We start from the raw sequence: 19300 nt of genomic DNA on the forward strand, positions 1-19300 counted from the left end.
TTATACTAAGCTCTGAATATAAGACATGTCTCCAAGACTGCAGTATTATACTAAGCTTTGAAGATAAGACATGTCTCCAAGACTGCAGTATTATACTGAGTTCTGAATATAAGACATGTCTCCTAGACTGCAGTATTAGTCTCCGGATGGCTGATCATCTCAGACATTTCCTTTTCCTCTATAACCGTCTTGCACAATGTTGTGCACATAAATACCAGCAAACCAACCAACTGGAATCATACCATCAAATTCTACACTCTACACCATTCATGTGGCCGCCATTAAAATAATCTATTGATTGTTAGCAATCTCTTTTTAAAGAACATTAAAATAATCTTGATTATTAGCAATCTCTTTTTTAAAAATGTCACCTTGTTGTCAATTAATACATACTGGGGCAGATGTCAGAGGTTGACTCTACCACACAATCCTAGACATCTCTCTGTTGCCAAGGCTGGAATAACTGAGATACTCAAGTCCGCAGCATCCCTTGGAGTTGGGGAGAGGCAGAAGGCACAGGTTCCAGTTCTGATGATAAGACGAAAGTGGTGACCTGCCATGTTGCTGCTTCCTCCTTCAGAGTAATTCTGCCTGAAATACAGGCATGACCATGACCTCTAGAACTGTAGCATCTTCTGGCTTAAGGGGCAAATGTGAGGAAAAGGCTCTAAGACTGTCAGAGATGCTGCTGACATGCTGAGCAGAAACCTCAGGATAAGGAGCCGACCCATTGGGAGACTTGGGAGTAGGAAAGGGCTCCCAGTTCCCCCACTGACATTATCAAAGTGCTGAGCCCAGGCCAGGTGCCATCTACACTCAGATTTCCAGTAAATGAAGGGGGGAATCTATTTGACGAGCAACTGAAATCAGCTTTCTGTAATTTGCGGGCAGACAAACACTTTCCTAATACACACATACGTTGTCAAAAACAGAGAAAAGCACAAAGATGAAAAGCCCTGTCCCCTCCCACCACAGACAGTTTGTTGCATATGATTCAGTATTTTTGTAAATGTTACATTTTTATAAAAATGAGATATTTTAGTTGTATGATTTTCCACTATTTAACATCTATTATAAAACTTTTAAACCTTTTCATCAAGAAGTACTTCACAGCATTATTTTAGATAGTATATACTACAATTTATTTTGTTGATCTCCTTCCACAGTGATATTGTGCTTATCAGTGGACATGAGGTTCTTTCTAATACATCACTTTTATGAACGTGGTTATAGAAACATCTGGCTAAATTTTTGCACAACTTGAAAATGATTTCAAGATTTTCTTCTGGTAGTAAAATTGGTAAAAGTGTACATATCTTCAATGTTTTTCTATTCAATGTTAAATTTTCCTCTATCAATATTATATTACTTTTCTCGATAGCATAAATGATAAATTACAAAATATTTAACATTTATAAAGACCCAAGAATGTATAAAAAATAAAGAGAAAACAAATGCCTAAAATAACATCAAACTAAATAACCAAGCTTACACATATGAGCAGAGTTCAAGGTGTCTGTACAGGGATTCAGAAACTCATCCCTTCATGCCACCATCACCACCACAATAGCCTTTTGCCTTTTTTCTTACTGTAAAAGAAAATAATCCACACACTTGGATTCTAGAAATAAAAAATAGTCAAAGATGATGAAACACATTCCCTAGGGAGTTTTATATGATGGGAGGTTGGAGAGCACAAGTGTTTGGAGCAGCGTTTTCTGAAGAATAGGGCCAGATTGAGAGATGATAGAAGGAGTAGAACAAGGAGACAGGATAATACAGAGAAGAAGAAGATCTTTTGGGTTAGAGGTGTCCAGGAGTTGTTGAGCACAAGAGAATAAGTGAAGACAGAGCATGTTAATAAGAGAGTCTCTAGACTGTACTTATAGCCCCTTGAATGAGTTTGGAAGCCGTCAGTAAGAATTTGACTTTCTGTTAAATTATTCTTCATATGCAACACTCTACTGCTAGACTGTATCAGTTAAGGCTTTTACATGGGTCACGCAAGATATGCTTTACTCATCTTTAGCTAGCAGCCACTACTGTCACTCATCCTTCCTGCTCTCAACTTGCTCCCACATGATGGCAGAGACCATCCAAACACCACTCCAGGTAGGCCCATCAGGCATCCACAGTCCTAGACTCAGGAGCAAAGCAAGCAAGAAAGAGAGTAGAAACTCCTCTTTTCTACTCTCACACTTTGTAGAGGTCCGCCTTTCTGTTTTCCACCTAAGACCCAAGAGAATTTTGCTCCTAACAAAGAATGAGCACTCACTGCAGGGGACTCCAGACCTACCCAAAGGGTGTGGCCTTCCTCAACAGGCCTAAATTTTAAAAATCAGAATGGAATACAACACAACCACTCCAATATTCATACCAGGGACTAACTAGATGGTTTTTTAAAAAACATTAGTTTATTTTTTAAATTGACAAAAGTTTTATTTATTTATTGCATACAACCTTTTGTTATGAAGTATGTATACATTGTGGAATAACTAAATTGAGTGTATTATATGCATTTCCTCAAATACCATTTTTTACATGTGATGAGAACATTTAAAACCTACTCTCTTAGCAATTTTCAAGGATATAATACATTGTTGTTAACTACAGTAACCATGTTGTGCAATAGAACTATTCCTTCTATTTGACTGAAATTTTGTGTCATTTGACCAGTATCTCCCCAACCCTCCCAACCTTCATAACTGTTCTTAATGCTAAGCCACGCCTCTCTCCATAGGGTCACCTACATGGACCAAATGAATATTCTTTCTACTCCACCCGAAAATCCATTTCCTGAGTTTCTTATGTCACCTCCATCACAAAAGCAGGGATATCAGTCTGTTTTGTCTTCTTAATATATGAATATGTGTGCTAATATCCCTTCTCTCATTTCTGACATTGGTCGTTTATGTCTCTCTGTTTTATTTCTTGAGATCAGTCTAGCTTAGAGATTAGTCATGTTTATCTTTTTAAAGAAAAAGTTTATGTTCTTTTCTGTTGATTTTTATTTTCTCTAATTTTACTTTCACTGAGATAAATAAAAATGTCTGCTCCTTATTTTTCCTTCTAGGCATTTATTTTGGATAAGATTTACTTTCTACTTTTTTACCCTAGCTTCTTAAAGTGCAAGTGTAACTCATTTAGGATAGTTTCTATTGTTATGTCTTCAAGTTCACTAATATTTTCTTTTGTCGAGTCTAAACCTCTTTAATCTTACTCAGTAAATTTTCCATTTCATATTTCTATTTTTATTCCATCTGTTTATTTTATATATGTACATTTCTTTCTTTCCCTCATATGTTCCTTTGAATTTTTGAGCAATTTTACGCTAATTTTGAGATGTGAGCATAGCTTGACCCAAGGAATTTGAAGATGCAGTGAGCTACGATCACACCATTGCACTCCAGCTCTGGGTAGCAGAGAGAGACTCTGTCTCCAATAATAAATAAATAAATAAATATCCTTGTCTACTAATTTTATCATTTCTGTCATTTCTGTGTCCACTTCCATTGACTGATTTTTCTTCCCATTATGGTCTCATATTTCTGCTTCTGCCTGTGTCTATTAATTTCATATTGGATGCTAGAAATCATAATTTATATTTTGTGTGCTGAATTTTATTGCATTCCTTTAAAAAGGGTTGGGACTGTTGCATTTTATTCTGGCAGACAGTTAAGTTCCTTATGGATTGGCTTGCTCGTTTTGAGGCTTGTTTTTAAGGTTTATAAGACAGATTTTAAGAAGCCCTTACATTAGCACTAGTTTTGTCCCCCTCTTATGATGAGACTTTCTGGAGCTTCCACTGAGCCTGGAGGCTCAGTAAGGACTCTCCCCTCTGGCTGGTCAGAAGTAAAACATCTTCCAGACCGGCTCTGGCAGCTATTCGATCTCCTGCTCCTTGGTCGTTCCTTACCTGGCCTGTGAAGAGTTTCACCCTATGCTGTGTAGCGCAGTATTGAGCAACAAATTTAGGAGAATTCCTGTGTGGGTTATTTATTTATTTATTTATTTATTTATTTTGAGACAGAGTTTCACTCTCATTGCCCAGGCTGGAGTGCAGTGGTGCAGTCTTGGCTCACTGCAATCTCCGGCTCCTGGGTTCAAGCAATTCTCCTGCCTCAGCCTCCTGAGTAGCTGGGATTACGGGTGCCTGCCACCACGCCCAGTTAATTTTCATATTTTTAGTAGAGTTGGGTTTCGCCATATTGGCCAGGCTGGTCTTGAACTCCTGACCTCAAGTGATCTGCCCATCTCGGCCTCCCAAAGTGCTGGGATTACAGATGTGAGCCACCGTGCCTGGCTAAATCTCCTTTTCTTTTTTTTTGAGACAGAGTCTCGTTCTTGTCGCCCAGGCAGGAGTGCAGTGGTGCGATCTCGGCTCACTACAACGTCCACCCCCTGGGTTCAAGCGATTCTCGTTACTCAGCCTCCCAAGTACGTGGGATTACAGGCACCTGCAACCATGCCTGGCTGATATTTGTATTTTTAGTAGAGACAGGGTTTCCCCGGGTTGGCCAGGCTGGTCTCGAACACCCTACCTCAGGTGATCCACCCGCCTCAACCTCCCAAAGTGCTGGGATTACAGGTGTGAGTCACTGAGCCCAGCCTGACTATCCTTTTTTATGCAGCTACTTCATCTCCTACACATTGCTCTGGAATTTCTGACTACCTAAGCCTTCCCAAATTCTGTCTTCCGTTTGTACCACTCAGAAAGACTATTGTGTTCTCTTGGGATCACCTCCCCATGCTAATGTCCAAAAAGTGTTCCAGGTAGAAAGCTGGGGAAATCTAGGGCTCACCTTACTTGTTTCCTTTCTCTTGGGACCACAGTCTTATGCTACCTATTTTCCAATGTGCAAAAACTATTGTCTCATATATTTTTCCAGTTTTCCAGTTGTTTATAGCAGGAAGGTATGCATGGTCTCAGATATTCCAAAAAGGACAGATGTGAAAATCTTGGTCTGTTTTGTAAACTAAGCCACAAAACCCTCCCAGATTTGAACAGCAGAGAGCTCCAGAGATCCACTATGGCTCCTCCAACAGGATTAAATGAAAACCCCAATATGAAGTATAAGGGAGAAAATTCAGGGCTGCTTTTACTGCCTCTCTCTTTTACCTGGAGAGCTTTTCTTGGCTAAAACTTCAAAATTCTCTGTATAATATTTGGGTTTCAAATATCTGCCAAACACCTGATTTCCAATGCCCAAGAACAAATAGAAGTGAGCTACGGCTTCATTTGATGAAAATGAGATAAAATGAGTCCAAACATTTTTATTTTTCTTTGCTTAACATAAGTCCTTCAGACTGACTCCTTACTTCAAGTTAGTACAAGCTGGCTGCCTGTTGGAAGCAAGTCATTGTAATTGCCTTCTCTGTAAGGATATCACAGAATGAAGGTGATATCACCAGTCTTCATTGCTGAAATATCAAAGAGAATTCACACTATGTGATTATCTTGGCCTGGTTAGACCAGACTAAACCTCAACAAATCCTTGCACTGGTTTTACCCTACTTCGTCACCTTAGTCCTGGACCATGGTCACCAGTAATTCCCATTCCAATTCAACCTCCTCATGCTATGTGGTCACGTTTTCTATAATTCAACTCTAATCATGTTATTGCCTAGTTGGAAAACATTTGTCATTCCTCGTTGCTATAAAATTCTCCCTCAATTTGGCCACAACCTTCTTTTCCAATGTTTTGTCCCATGACTCTCCTTCACTGCATTTCAGCATTAATTTCTAGTGACTGTGCATGAATCATAATTTCCCAGCCTTCTTTCCCTCTCCCAGCTCATATTTTTTCCATCTCTCTGGAAAACTTTCCTTATACTGAATATTTGAACATAAAAACATAAAAGTCCCACTCTAAGACTACCGCATTCATGAAACTTTTCGTATTCTTAGCTACAAGAAATCTCTCTCTCCTCTCTCAGAGTACTTAATCTTACTTGTTATACGTATCATTGTCTATCTTATATTTTAAAACCACCCCAGAAAACCCCTTGAGCATAGAGTCTGTATCTGACTCTGCTTTGTGGCTCTGTAAGCATCTAATGCACTGATCTTCACATAAGAGTGCTCAATGAAATATTTATTGAAAGTATGAGTGAATGAATGGTAAACTGGAAACCTAATACAGTCATGAATCACTAAATGATGGGGATATATTCTGAGAGATGCATGTTTAGGTGATTTTGTCATTGTGGGAACGTAATATGTCACAGAGTACACTTACACAAACCTCGATGGTATAGCCTGCTACACACATAGGCTGTGTGGTATCGCCTGTGGCTGCGAGGCTGTAAACCTGTAACAAACAGCATGGCACTGTACTGAATACTAAAGGTCATTAAAACACAATGGTAAGTATTTGTGTATCTAAACGGAAATGATACAGTAAAAGTATGGCAGAAAAGTTAAAAAACAGTATATATGTGTAGGGCACTTAACATGAATGGAGCTTACAGAACTGGAAGTTGCCCTGGGTGAGTCCATGAGTGAGTGGTGAGTGCGTGTGAAGGCCCAGGATATTGTTGTGCATTACTGTGGACTATGAACACTGTACACTTAGGCTACACTACATTTAATTTTTTAAATGTTTCTTTCCTCAATAATAAATTACCCTTAGCCTACAGTAACTTTTTTGTTTTATAACATGTATAATCTTTTAAAATTTTTTAAAGAGTTCCAGCTCTCTTTTGTAATAATGCTTAGCTTAAAACATGAATATATTATACAACTGTACAAAAATATTTTTTCTTTTTATCATTATTCTATGTCTTTTTCTATTTTTTTTTTTTTTTTTTTTACTTTTTAAGTGTTTTGTAAAAACTAAGACACAAACACACATATTAGCCTAGGCCTATGCGGGGTCAGGGTCATCAATATCACTGTCTTCCACCTCCACATCTTGTCCTGGTGGAAAGTCTTCAGGGGCCCTAACAGGCGTGGAGCTTTACTCTCCTAGGCTAACAACGCCTTCTCCAGGAAGACTTCCTCAAAGACCTGCCTGACACTGCTTTACAGTTAACTTTTTTTTTTTTTTAAATAAGCTGAAGAAGTACACTGTAGAACAAGGATAAAAACTATAGTACAGGCCAGGCGCAGTGGCTCACGCTTGTAATCCCAGCACTTTGGGAGGCTGAGGCAGGAGGATCGCTTGACCCTAGTATTTTGAGACCAGCCTGGGCAACATAGCAAGACTCCATCTCTAAAAAAAAAAAAAAAAAGTAAGAAAAGGGGTGTATACGCAAAACAATAGATAGATCAAATCAAGCTAGCTTACATCTACAAGTGAAGTGTCAGCAGGATGCTGGGGCATCTCAGAGTCTGAACAAGTGGCACTGGTAATGGTGGAGTCGGGCAGCTTTGAAGCCCTCAGCATCAGGTCGTCCTGGGTTTTTCTTTCCAGAGTTCTAACTTCCAGTCTGTTTCAGTTTGAGTTCCAAATTCTTGATGGAGACCACCCGAATGACTCAGCCTGATAGATGGGGCCACTGGTGCATTAGTGAAGATGAGAAGCTGTCTGGAGGATGGCCCTATAACCCAGTAGCTAGAGAGGGACAGTAGGTAGAGAGACATGATTTTTTACAGAAAAAGCACAGAGATTAAAAGAAATGTATGCCACTCCTAGGGAGACACTTGCTCTGCTTTGCTACAGGGGGAAAAGTTTAGGGAGCATCAAGCTAGATGATCTCTATGGCGTCTTCTAACTCTAGCTTTTCTCATTCAATAAATCTCCATAGATAGACCAAAGCTTTCTTTTTTGTTCTCCAACCTAGCTCAGGGTTTTTAAAAGTTGGTCTGTAGGTGGCTGGTCTGCTGTTCGGAATGTCTGAGGTAGAGGAAGATAAGGAAGTGGAATTATTAGCACAAGTTGATAGTTGAACACAAGAGAGCTCATTTCAGCTTTTTCTCTCTTGTTTTTTCTCTTTTTTCCTTTCTTTTTTTTTTTTTTTGAGACGGAGTCTTGCTCTGTCACCCAGGCTGGAGTGCAGTGGCCGGATCTCAGCTCACTGCAAGCTCCGCCTCCCGGGTTTACGCCATTCTCCTGCCTCAGCCTCCCGAGTAGCTGGGACTACAGGCGCCCGCCACCGCGCCCGGCTAGTTTTTTGTATTTTTAGTAGAGACGGGGTTTCACCGTGTTAGCCAGGATGGTCTCGATCTCCTGACCTCGTGATCCACCCGCCTCGGCCTCCCAAAGTGCTGGGATTACAGGCTTGAGCCACCGCGCCCGGCCTCTTTTTTTCTTTTTGTCTCTTTTTTTTTTTTTTTTTTTTTGAGACAGGGTCTTACTCTGTCCCCTAGGCTGGAGTGTAGTGCTGTGATCACAGCTCACTGCAGCATCGACCTCTGGGCGAGTGATCCTCCCACTTCAATTTCCCGAGTAGCCAGGACCTCAGACACACACCAAAACACCCAGCTAATTTTTGTTTTTTTGCAGACAAGATCTCCCTATGTTACCCAGGCTGGTCTCAAACTCCTGGGCTCAAGTGATCCTCCTGCCTTAGCCTCACTCAATTCTTTATAATCCATTTTGTTCGTTTATTTATTTATTTATTTAGAGACAGAGTCTCGCTCTGTCATCCAGGCTGGAGGGCAGTGAATCTCAGTTCACTGCAAGCTCCGCCTCCCGGGTTCAGGCCATTCACCTGCCTCAGCCTCCCGAGTAGCTGGGACTACAGGCGCCTGCTACCACACCCGGCTAATTTTTTGTATTTCTAGTAGAGACGGGGTTTCATCGTGTTAGCCAGGATGGTCTCAATCTCCTGACCTCGTGATCCATCTGTCTCAGCCTCCCAAAGTGTTGGGATTACAGGCTTGAGCCACTGCGCCTGGCTAATTTTGTGTATTTTTGGTAGAGACAGGGTTTCACCGTGTTAGCCAGGATGGTCTCAATCTCTTGACCTCGTGATCTGCCTGCCTCAGCCTCCCAAAGTGCTGGGATTACAGGCATGAGCCACCGTGCCTGACCCATTTTATTCATATTTTTAAAGTATCGACTGTACAACAAAATCTAGCACTCAACAATACAAAATAGTATGGATACTATGAGAAATACAAAGAAATCTAAGGATTATTCTCTGCATTCCAGAAAGTTGTCATCTGATTAGAAAACCAAGATCAACACGCTGGAAACATTAATCCGTGTAAGCTCTGTGGCAAGTGTTCTCCTCAAATCCAAGTGCAAACATATATGTTATTTCATCATAAAACATGACATAGACATGAAGCAAAAGAATTATTTATTGCATGGGATTATTTGCTACAGAAGATTGGCAGCAACCAGACCAACAAAATCCTGCATGAGCTACTTGCCAAGACTTGGAAATAGAGTTCTTCAAAGCTCACCTTGAAAAGTGACTGGGGCCGGACGTGGTGGTTCACGCTTGGAATCCCAGCACTTTGGGAGGCCAAAGCAGGCAGATCACTTGAGCTCAGGAGTTCCAGATCAGCCTGGGCAATATCGTGAAACCCCTTCTCTACTAAAAAATTAAAAAAATAAAAAATTGGCCGGGCGTGGTGGCGTGCACCTGTAGTCCGAGCTACTGAGGTAGGAGAATCGCTTGAACCAGGAGGCAGAGGCAGTGAGCAGAGATGGCGCCACTGCACTCCAGCCTGGGCTACAGTGAGACTCGGTCTCAGTAAAAACAAAAAAGGTGACTGGATCTTTATTCCTTTGAGTCTGATCCATCCTCAATGCTGAACAACACTGAGTCATGTCTAAGCTTTAAGCTGCCTCATCATCCGCTTCCCATTAAGGAAAGACCAGCAAGCATTCCATAGCCTCAACACAAAGGCTTTAGATGGGAACTAAGTCCCAGACAAGGAGGAATTAACAAGAATCATGAATTGGGAACCAGAAAACTTTGTTTCTGGTCTTACCACTGACCCTAACTTACGGCAGTGCATTGAACAAGTCACTTAACCTCTCACTGTCCCAGTTTTGGTGCATTTGTAAATCAAGGTGTGTAGGAAAAGCTTTAAATTCAAGCTTACATTCGAGCTTAAATGTAAAACCCTTGGGGGCTTTAAATTCCATCATAAGCCCCCAAGGAAATGCCTTGCTCCATTAAATACCTGTGGGCAAAATTGCAAACTGAACTTTAGATCTTGAACCTCCAGACTGTCTAATCCCAGACAATTAATGGTGCAACATCTGCTCCGTTTTTCTAATCCCCAGCCCCATATCTGACTAGACAGAGCACAGGCCGCCACTCTCTGATGCAGCGAAAGTCTGTCTGAAAATAAGCTAAACCAGATCGTTTTGGAGACTTGCTCATGGCTCCCACTGAATATTAGCTTGCAAAAACTCTCCCTCGTGGGGGCGTTAAGAGGATCTAACGTGATACTGTACATGAGAGCACAGAAACCAGTCTGGCCTCGGAAGCGCTTCTACTGGAAGTTTATTATTGAAAGTTGTGGGTTTTGATAGAGCATTACCCAGGGACAAATCCCACCGTTCCCAACCCTCCTCCTCTTCCGCCTCTGTTTATGCTCTTAGTTCCGGTGCCTCGGTCGATGACAAAGAAGGGTCAGCGCTGACTCACAACAGCGCTGAGAATACCATGACCCTGGTGGGCTGCAGGGCCTGAGATGTTTATTTCATTTCCCTTTCATTCCATCCTCAGCTGGGCTCTCAGGGAAGGAGAGGGAAAGTAGCCCACGCTGACTAACCAGTCAAGAAATACTTACTGAGCCCTACTCAAGTACTGTGCATTACGAGAAAACATGAGAACGCATCAAACGCCCAGGGCTTTAGAGCTGTGCGGGGACTGGATGAGAACCCCATGCTCCGGCTTCCTTAAACAAGGTCACAAACCCTGAGAAAGAACACTTTGGCTGTGTTGGAGTGTGTGGGGGCTGGGAGAGGCCTGGGATGGAGGTTGCTGGAAAGTGCTTATGACCAAGGGGCTTCAGTGCATTCATGGATTGCATTTAAACATGTCAACATATCCTCAACCTGGGCGCAGGGGCACGCACTTATAATCTCGGCTTCTCGGGAGGTGGAAGTGGGAGAATCCCTTGAGCTCAGGAGTGCAAGACCAGCCTCTAAAAAATAGCAAAATAGTGAGACCTCATCTCTTAAAGCAAAAGAAAAAATATTTATCTTAACCAACATCATTAGTCATTAGTCAGTGGATGGACTTTTCTCCAGATCTGAATGCTTTGGAGGGTATAGATGATTGTCCTGGACTAAATGCTCTTTCGCAGAAAGAGGTGGGGCAGAGGGAAGAAACGAAGTGGCAATTGTGTATCCCTCACTCCTCTCCAGCCCCCACCCCAGTAACAAATCCAGAAGCCCCGAACTCCGAGGGGCCACAGTTACTGTTTTGTGTGTTTGTGCAACTGGGCAAGCTGCCTCTACCCTATGAAAACGTGCAGGGGAGAAGATTCCCAAAAAAGCGGAAGAAGATGTTACAAGTCCAGCCCCATGGGACCATGCCTGACAGCACAGCCAAGAGGCTGGGGGTTCAACACAGTAGGGTGCCTCCACACCACACTATCTGAGGTGAGCTTTCTGCCCAAAGGAGGAAATAAGAACAGCTGCTATCAATTTCAGACCACTCACCAGGGGCCAGACACCATGCTAAATGCTTTAGTTGCATTATCTCCTTAACTCTTCACGCCACCACTACTCATTGCCCTCCAGGGAGCTGTAATTCTCTCTAATAAAGGCAGAGAGCAGCGAAGTGACTTGGTCCAGTTAACACAGATAGCAAGAAGAGGAGGGAAGATGCTGATCGTGTCTGTCTAACTTCAAATTCTGTGTGGATCTATTCCTGATACTGCTTGCCAGAAAAGAAGTTGGAAGCTCTAGGAAGAGGGTGGAGGAGGGGAGAAGATGATGACAGAGGCAGGAAGGAGTATAAGGGAGAAGGCTATTGATCCAGTCTGGGTTCAGCAAGGGGAGAGCTTCAGCTTTGGAAAAGGATAGAGCTTGTTTCCCGGAGGCATCCTTTAGGTCAGGGAACAGCACAAAGTGGTAAGATCTGTCTTCTGTATCTGCATCTGTAGACGAAGGTCTTGGGCAGAGGTACTCCAGGAACTGAGAGTAAGTAGCAGACTTTCTGAGAACTCGTGCTCAGAGTTCATGGAAGCTTCCTAACTTTTCCAGACACCGTTGCAGATCGAGGCACTTATACAGTGCTCCCACACCATGGTGGACAATGACAATAAGAAGGGACCACCGGGGACAGGGGCAGGTCTGTGGGGTAATCCAATGGTGACAGAGTATCCAACAGCCACAGGCATAGAGGGAAGGGGACTGGCTTTCCAGTGCTTGTTGTTGTTGGTATTTCTGGACCCAGCCTTCCCCAAGTGCCTTAAGAAAACTGCCTGGGGAGGTGATCTCTTCTCTGCCCTGTGCAGTCTTCAGAAACATCACTGAGGAGACCCTTTTATTGTTTTCAATGCTGTCAAGCCTTGAATGACTGGAGGACCTCAATCACGTGCAAAATCAGTGAGGTACACTCCTTTACCCATTCTCATTGCACAAAGAAGTGTGAAACATGATCTCTACCTTCAAGAAGCAGGCATTTTTGTTTTGTATCATTTTGTTTGTCTTTTAAGAGATTTACTGAGATGAAATTCACATACCCCACAATTCACCCCATTAAAGTGTACCATTTAACGATTTTTAGTGTAGTCGCAGAATTGTGAAGCCATCACTACAATCAATTTTAAAAGGAACCCTGTACCTATTAGTAGGCAATCCCCATTTCCCTTCAAATCATCCCCTTTCCCTGGTCCTAGGCAACCACTGACCCACTTTCTGTCTCTATAGATTTGTGTATTCTGAACATTTTGTGTCAATGGAATCATACAATATGTGGTCTTTTGTGACTGGTTTCTTTCACTGAGCATGTGTTTTCAAGGATCATTCATGTTGTAGCGTATGCAAGCACTTCATTCCTTTTTATATTGAGTCATATTCCATGGTATGGACATACCACATTTTGTGTATCCATCACCAGTCGATAGACATTTGGATTGTTTCCACCTTGGGGCTCTTTTTTTTTTTTTTTTTTTTTTCAGACGGAGTCTTGCTCTGTGCCCCAGGCTGGAGTGCAGTGGCGCGATCTCGGCTCACTGCAAGCTCCGCCCCCCCGGGTTCACGCCATTCTCCTGCCTCAGCCTCCCGAGTAGCTGGGACTACAGGCGCCTGCCACCTCGCCCGGCTAATTTTCTTGTATTTTTAGTAGAGACGGGGTTTCACCGTGTTAGCCAGGATGGTCTCGATCTCCTGACCTCGTGATCCGCCCGTCTCGGCCTCCCAAAGTGCTAGAATTACAGGCTTGAGCCACCACGCCCGGCCAGGGGCTCTTATGAATAGTGTAGCTGTGAACATTCATGCGTAAATTTTTGTGTAGATGTAAGTTTTAATTCCTCCTGGGTACATAAAAGAAGTGAAATTGCTGGGTCATATGTTAAGTCTATTATATAGGTTTTTTCAGGAACTACTAGACTGTTTTCCAAAGTGGCTATACTCATCAGCAATGTTTGAGATTACAATTTCTCTATATTCTCATCAACACTTATTATTATCTGTCTTTTCTCCTAGCCATCCTAGTTAGTGTGGTATTTTATTGCATTTTTTATTAACACTTAAAAAAATTTTTTTTTGAGACCAGGTCTTGCTCTGTCACCCAGGCTAGAGTGCAGTGGTGTACTCACAGCTCACTGCAGCCTCGACCTCCTGGGCCCAAATGATCCTCTCACCTCATCCTCCTGAGTAGCTAGGACCACAGGTGTGCATCACCATACCTGGCTAGTTTTTTTAATTTTAATTTTTGTAGAGATGGGATCTCTCTATGTTGCTCAGGCTGGTCTCAGATACCTGGGCTCAAGTGATCCTTTTTCCTTGGCTTCCCAAAGTGCTAGAATGACAGGTGTGAGCCACCATGCCTAGCCCTTTTATTGCATTATGACTGTATTTTTCTAATGAAAAATGATATTGAGCATTCTTTCATGTATTTATGGGCATTTCTGTGTCCTCTTTGGAGAAATATCTATTTAGATCCTTTGCCTAATTTTAATTGAGTTGTCATTTTATTATTTAGTTGTAAGAGTTCTTTATATATTCCGAATATTCTGATATCTTTTATCAGCTATCTAAGAAATCATTGCCTAAACCAAGGTCATAAAGATTTTAACCTGTTTTCTTCTAAGAGTTTTACAGTTTTAGCTCATACATCTAAATGTACTATTTTGAGTTTTTCTTTCTTTTTGGTATGGTGTGAGGTGGAGTCCAAATCCATTTTTATTTTTTTGCACGTGGATATCTAGTTGTCCAAGCACCATTTGCTGAAAACACTATTCTTTCCCTTATTAAATGTTATGGCACCTATGCTGAAAATCAGTTGACTAGCTTACCATCCTGTTTGAGGAGCAGGTTACATCACATCACTGAAAAAGACAAGATACCTATGAGAATTGAGGTAGCCATAGGTGTTGCTGTTAGACTTAACAAAGAACCATTCAGATGATTACATACTTCAGAGTCCAATTAAACAGTGCTAAGAATGGCAAAAGTTTAGAGTCAAGATAAACTAAAGCTTACAATATGCAAGCATGACAATGTAAAGGGCTTTGCTGGTTTGTTTCTTTTTAACATATCTCTAGAGCAAAACCTAAAGAAAAGAAGGGATGGACTCCCAGTTTGGAAACTCTGTTGCACAGTAGATTTATCAAACACCACTCTTACATTCCTATTTAATGCGACCTCTTCCACGTGGATGGGGGGCACATCGCCCTCATTCAAGACGCTTCTTCCATAGGAAGGTATGACACTCCTAGACTCTCTGGACTTCTCAGTTTCCAGGGGAAAAGGTATATTTTAACAGGATTCAGGAATTTGAAGAGAAGAAACAGAGGATGCTCAGCTCAGCTCAGTTCTTCCCTTTTTCATCTTGGGAGTGAGCTGCCTGTGGGGAGCAGAAGTTTTTTAATTTAAGGAGTTAGGAAGCATACTTGCCCAAAGATGTAAGCCACGTCTTAAGACTTTGCTTTCATCTGTATCAGAACTGAGGCAGGGAAAGGAGAAGTCATTGATGGAGAGCACACTCAGAGACACCATCATTTGTTGCATGAGTCAGGAATACTGAGAAGTAAGACAGGTGTATTAGCCCATTTTTATGCTGCTGATAAAGTGTATTAGCCCATTTTTATGCTGCTGATAAAGACATACCTGAGACTGGGTAATTTATAAAGAAAAAGAGGTTTAATGAACTCACAGTTCCACGTGGCTGGGGAGGCCTCACAATCATGGCGGAAGGCAAAAGGCATGTCTTACATGGTGGCAGACAAGAGAGAATGAGAACCAAGCAAAAAGGGACACCTGTTATAAAATGATTGAGAACAGTGTGGGGGAAACCACCCCCATGATTCAATTATCTCCCACCAGGTCCCTCCCACAACACATGGGAATTATGGGAGCTACAATTCAAGATGAGATTTGGGTGGGGACACAGCCAAACTATATCAACAGGAAATGGAGTTTTGAAATCAAAATAACACATGAAAAGGTTTTTTTGGTAGGGCCAGGGTATATGGGCATTGATCTGGGCAAGACCCTGGGACCTTAGGTGTTTGTGGAGGTTTATATTGAAACAGTTAGATTTTTAGCCATTGTGCATTTGGCTTTTAACTACTACAGCCTGAGCAAAAGTTTATAATGGCTTTGTTCACTGAAGAGAGGCTGTTTCTATAGAGTCAAAGCTGAATTATGGGCCAGGCACATAGTGGCTCACACCTGTAATCCCAGCAGTTTGGGAGGCCGAGGAAGACAGATCATTTGAGGTCAGGAGTTCAAGACCAGCCTATCCAACACAGTGAAACCCCGTTTCTACTAAAAATAAAAAATCAGTCAGGCACGGTGGTGGGCACCTGTCATCCCAGCTACTCAGAAAGCTGAAGCAGGAGAACCTTTTGAACCCAGGAGGTGGAGGTTGCAGTGAGCTGAGATCACGCCACTGCACTCCAGCCTGGGCGACAAAGCAAGATTCCATCTCAAAAAAAAAAAAAAAATAGAGTTGGGGGGACTGAATTATGGGCAGCTTCCAGCAAATGCTGCTCAGGCTGTACCTGCCTTAAGCAAAAGTACTCAGGCCATATGATTGGCCAGAGAAAACACCAGCCTGGTAAGTCAGCTGTGGCCTCAACACAGAAACAGTAGTGTCCATGCAGGCTGCTGCAATTTACTATGCAGAAGCAGCTTAGACCTGTATCCCAGGCTAGGCTGAGATGAGATTTGATCTTTTCAGTCCTTAGAGGGCAGGGTAGTATCAGGTCCTTTGAAAAAACAAGGCATCTTAGTTCTATATTTGTTAGAAGGTACTACTGAGGTTCTAATTTTAAATTATTAGTGCCAGGGCCAGGCACGGTGGCTCATACCTGTAATCCCAGCACTTTGGGAGGCCAAGGCAGACAGATCGACTGAGGTCAGGAGTTCAAAACCAGCCTGGCCAACATGGCAAAACCCCATCTCTACCAAAAAATACAAAAGTTAGCCAGGCGTGATGGCATGCACCTGTAATCCCAGCTACTGGGGAGGCTGAGGTGGGAGAATCCTTTGAACCCAGGAGGCAGAGGTTGCAGTAAGCCGAGATCATACGACTGCACTCCAGCCCCGGCAACAAAGTAAGACCCTGACTCAAAACAAAGCAATTATTAGTTCCAGGCCTAAGTTGGCAGAGCCAAATTTGCTTTCCTGAATACCATTTTGCATTCAGGTTCAAGGAGGGAGCATCTGGAATAATTAATTTTGTATTCATGAGGCTTATTCTAAGGTGCAAACAAAAAATAAAATAATGGTATTTCCAGGCAACTTTCAAGATAATTCATGTATTGTAGGTAGACATTGGGCACTGGTTGGGCCCTGTGGCCATGTGTCCAAGACATGTATAGAACTTAGAAGTCTAGAAAATGCAATGCCTTGAGAAGTCAAGGTGGAAGAATTGGTTCTTTCTTGGTCATGGAGGCAAAGGGTTTTAAAGCCCATAGCAACTCCTCACCAGAATCATCAGAGGGTAATTTTCCCAGCTTAAAAACATGTGGACATGAGGTAAAAATCTTCTGCAGAAGGTTCTTGGTCTTAAACAATTCCATAACAAGAACCAGTGGCAGCTGTTGTTGTGGCCTAGAACTGAAAATATCTACTCACTTGGTAGAATGGAGGCTGTTACCCGTCAGGGCTCACCCCTCAGTGAAGTACTGAAATTCCAGAACTCAGGGCTACAGAGACAATGTAAATGCGAATTTGCAAGCTCCGCAAGCATCTCGACGTCCTTCTCATACAGTGCAGACGGTATACACAGATGGAGTCCTGCCCCAGTTTACGTAAGTTTATAGTGCTGAAAATAATGCGTAGTGCCAAAATTAACCTTTTGCTAGGAGATTTTTTCCAGTTGAGGTTAAGTTCTTCAGCTGTGGATCCCAGACGACTGACATCCACTGAAAGGCATGATGGTGAAGTGGAAACCAAGGTCTCCTCTGTCTGTTCCCCTGCCTTCAGAATGGCCCTGGGACAGCACTAAATATTAGAGTCTGAGAATGTAATTTTACCTGAGATAAGTGCTAAAGGTTGGCTGATTTTCTTAACTGGGGGTGTAGGAGTATGGAAAGTCTGTAACTGTCATCATCTTATGTGTCTTGTTAAATGATCAAGCTTTTTAAAAGTGAGGTGTTGCCCGCCAGGCACGGTGGCTCATGCCTGTAATCCCAGCACTTTGGGAGGCTGAGGCGGGTGAATCACCTGAGGTCAGGAATTTGAGACCAGCCTGGCCAACATGGTGAAACCCTGTCTCTACTAAAAATATACACATTAGCTGGGCATGGTGGCAGGTGCCTGTAATCCCAGCTACTCAGGAGGCTGAGGCAGAAGAATTGCTTGAACCCAGGAGGCAGAGGTTGCAGTGAGCCAAGATCACACCACTGCACTCCAACCTGGGGAAAAGAGTGAGACTCTATCTCAAAAGAAAAAAAAAAAAAAGCAGCCGGGTGCAGTGGCTCACACCTGTAATCCCAGCACTTTGGGAGGCGGAGGCGGGTGGATCGCGAGGTCAGGAGATCGAGACCATCCTGGCTAACACGGTGAAACCCTGTCTCTATTAAAACTACAAAAAACTAGCCGGGCGAGGTGGCGGGCGCCTGTAGTCCCAGCTACTCGGGAGGCTGAGGCAGGAGAATGGCGTGAACCCGGAAGGCGGAGCTTGCAGTGAGCTGAGATAGCGCCACTGCACTCCAGCCTGGGCGGCAGAGCGACACTCCGTCTCAAAACAAAACAAAACAAAAAAAAGTGAGGTATCTAAGACTTCGCATTGCATTAATAAAACTCCTAAGGCCCTGCAAGGATTACATGATCTCGTGAGAATCCAGGTTGAGGCTGCTGAAAGAATCCCAGCTCCACCCAGCTATCATGAACTCTTCTGGCTGAGTCTGAGCAGAATAAGAAATCGAAGAGGATGAATTTCAGACTTTAATTTCCTTGAACTTTAACTCACACAAGCAAGTGAATTTGATTATGGAGATTAGCTTCTTTGAACTTTGACTTACCAAGGGAATTTAGACTTTGAGCTTTGAATTCTCCTTGGGAACTCGATAATGAGAGGCATTTATATTTGAATTTGGGGTGTTCTGAAATTGCCGGAGTTTTATTACTGAATTGTCTTCATGCAGTTAGTAACTAGAGGATCTTAATGGATCAGTCAATTTTATTCAAGGACTTCTGATGTACTATGTTGAAAAATGGGGTTGGACATAATTTGGAATGGGAAAGGGAGTCAGTTTCAACCACAGGTACAGAGCAGTTTGGGGTTTATTTAATCAGTGGACTGTTATGATTTATTTCAGAGCCTTCAGGGAAAATCCAAGCTGTCCTGTAGAAGCACCAGGAAGATGTCCAACAGCGCTGTAGCTGAAACCTGGGAGGTGGGGACTAAGCTGGGAAGCTGGACTGCCCTGATTGAGTGTTGATCTTCACCCTCGATGGAGAGAGCCATATTATTAGTTGGCCCTCAGTTTCAAGGCTAAACCCTGGGGGTTAAGCATCCAGGGTTTGTTAAGGAGCAATGCTTTGCACCTGTTTTTGATGTTTCCTTCCTTGTGATGTGTGGCTTTCCTGATTGTCATTTCCTCACAGGAGGGTTTTTTGGGATACTTTCCCACTGACTCAAGCCACATTCTCCAACCTAGTCTTTGTGAATAATAAACGTGGAGTTCTGATTTTTTGGGCACGTCCATTGTTTCTTTGTCTTATTAATCAATTGATTCTGAGTGCAAAGTAAAAAAAAAAAA

General features: G+C 42.7%; 1 long non-coding RNA gene across 1 annotated transcript; it reads right to left on the reverse strand.

Annotated features, from left to right (window-relative positions):
• Positions 1–454: 454 nt before the first annotated feature.
• Positions 455–7386, reverse strand: LOC105482116 (uncharacterized). Its single transcript, XR_011606564.1, has 3 exons — positions 7290–7386; positions 1493–1589; positions 455–591 (listed from the first exon to the last, which is right to left on the reverse strand). It is a non-coding gene; the product is annotated as an uncharacterized lncRNA (long non-coding RNA).
• Positions 7387–19300: the final 11914 nt, after the last annotated feature.

The sequence above is a fragment of the Macaca nemestrina genome, chromosome 8 (assembly GCF_043159975.1).
Source record: "Macaca nemestrina isolate mMacNem1 chromosome 8, mMacNem.hap1, whole genome shotgun sequence".
Lineage (NCBI taxonomy): Eukaryota > Metazoa > Chordata > Mammalia > Primates > Cercopithecidae > Macaca > Macaca nemestrina.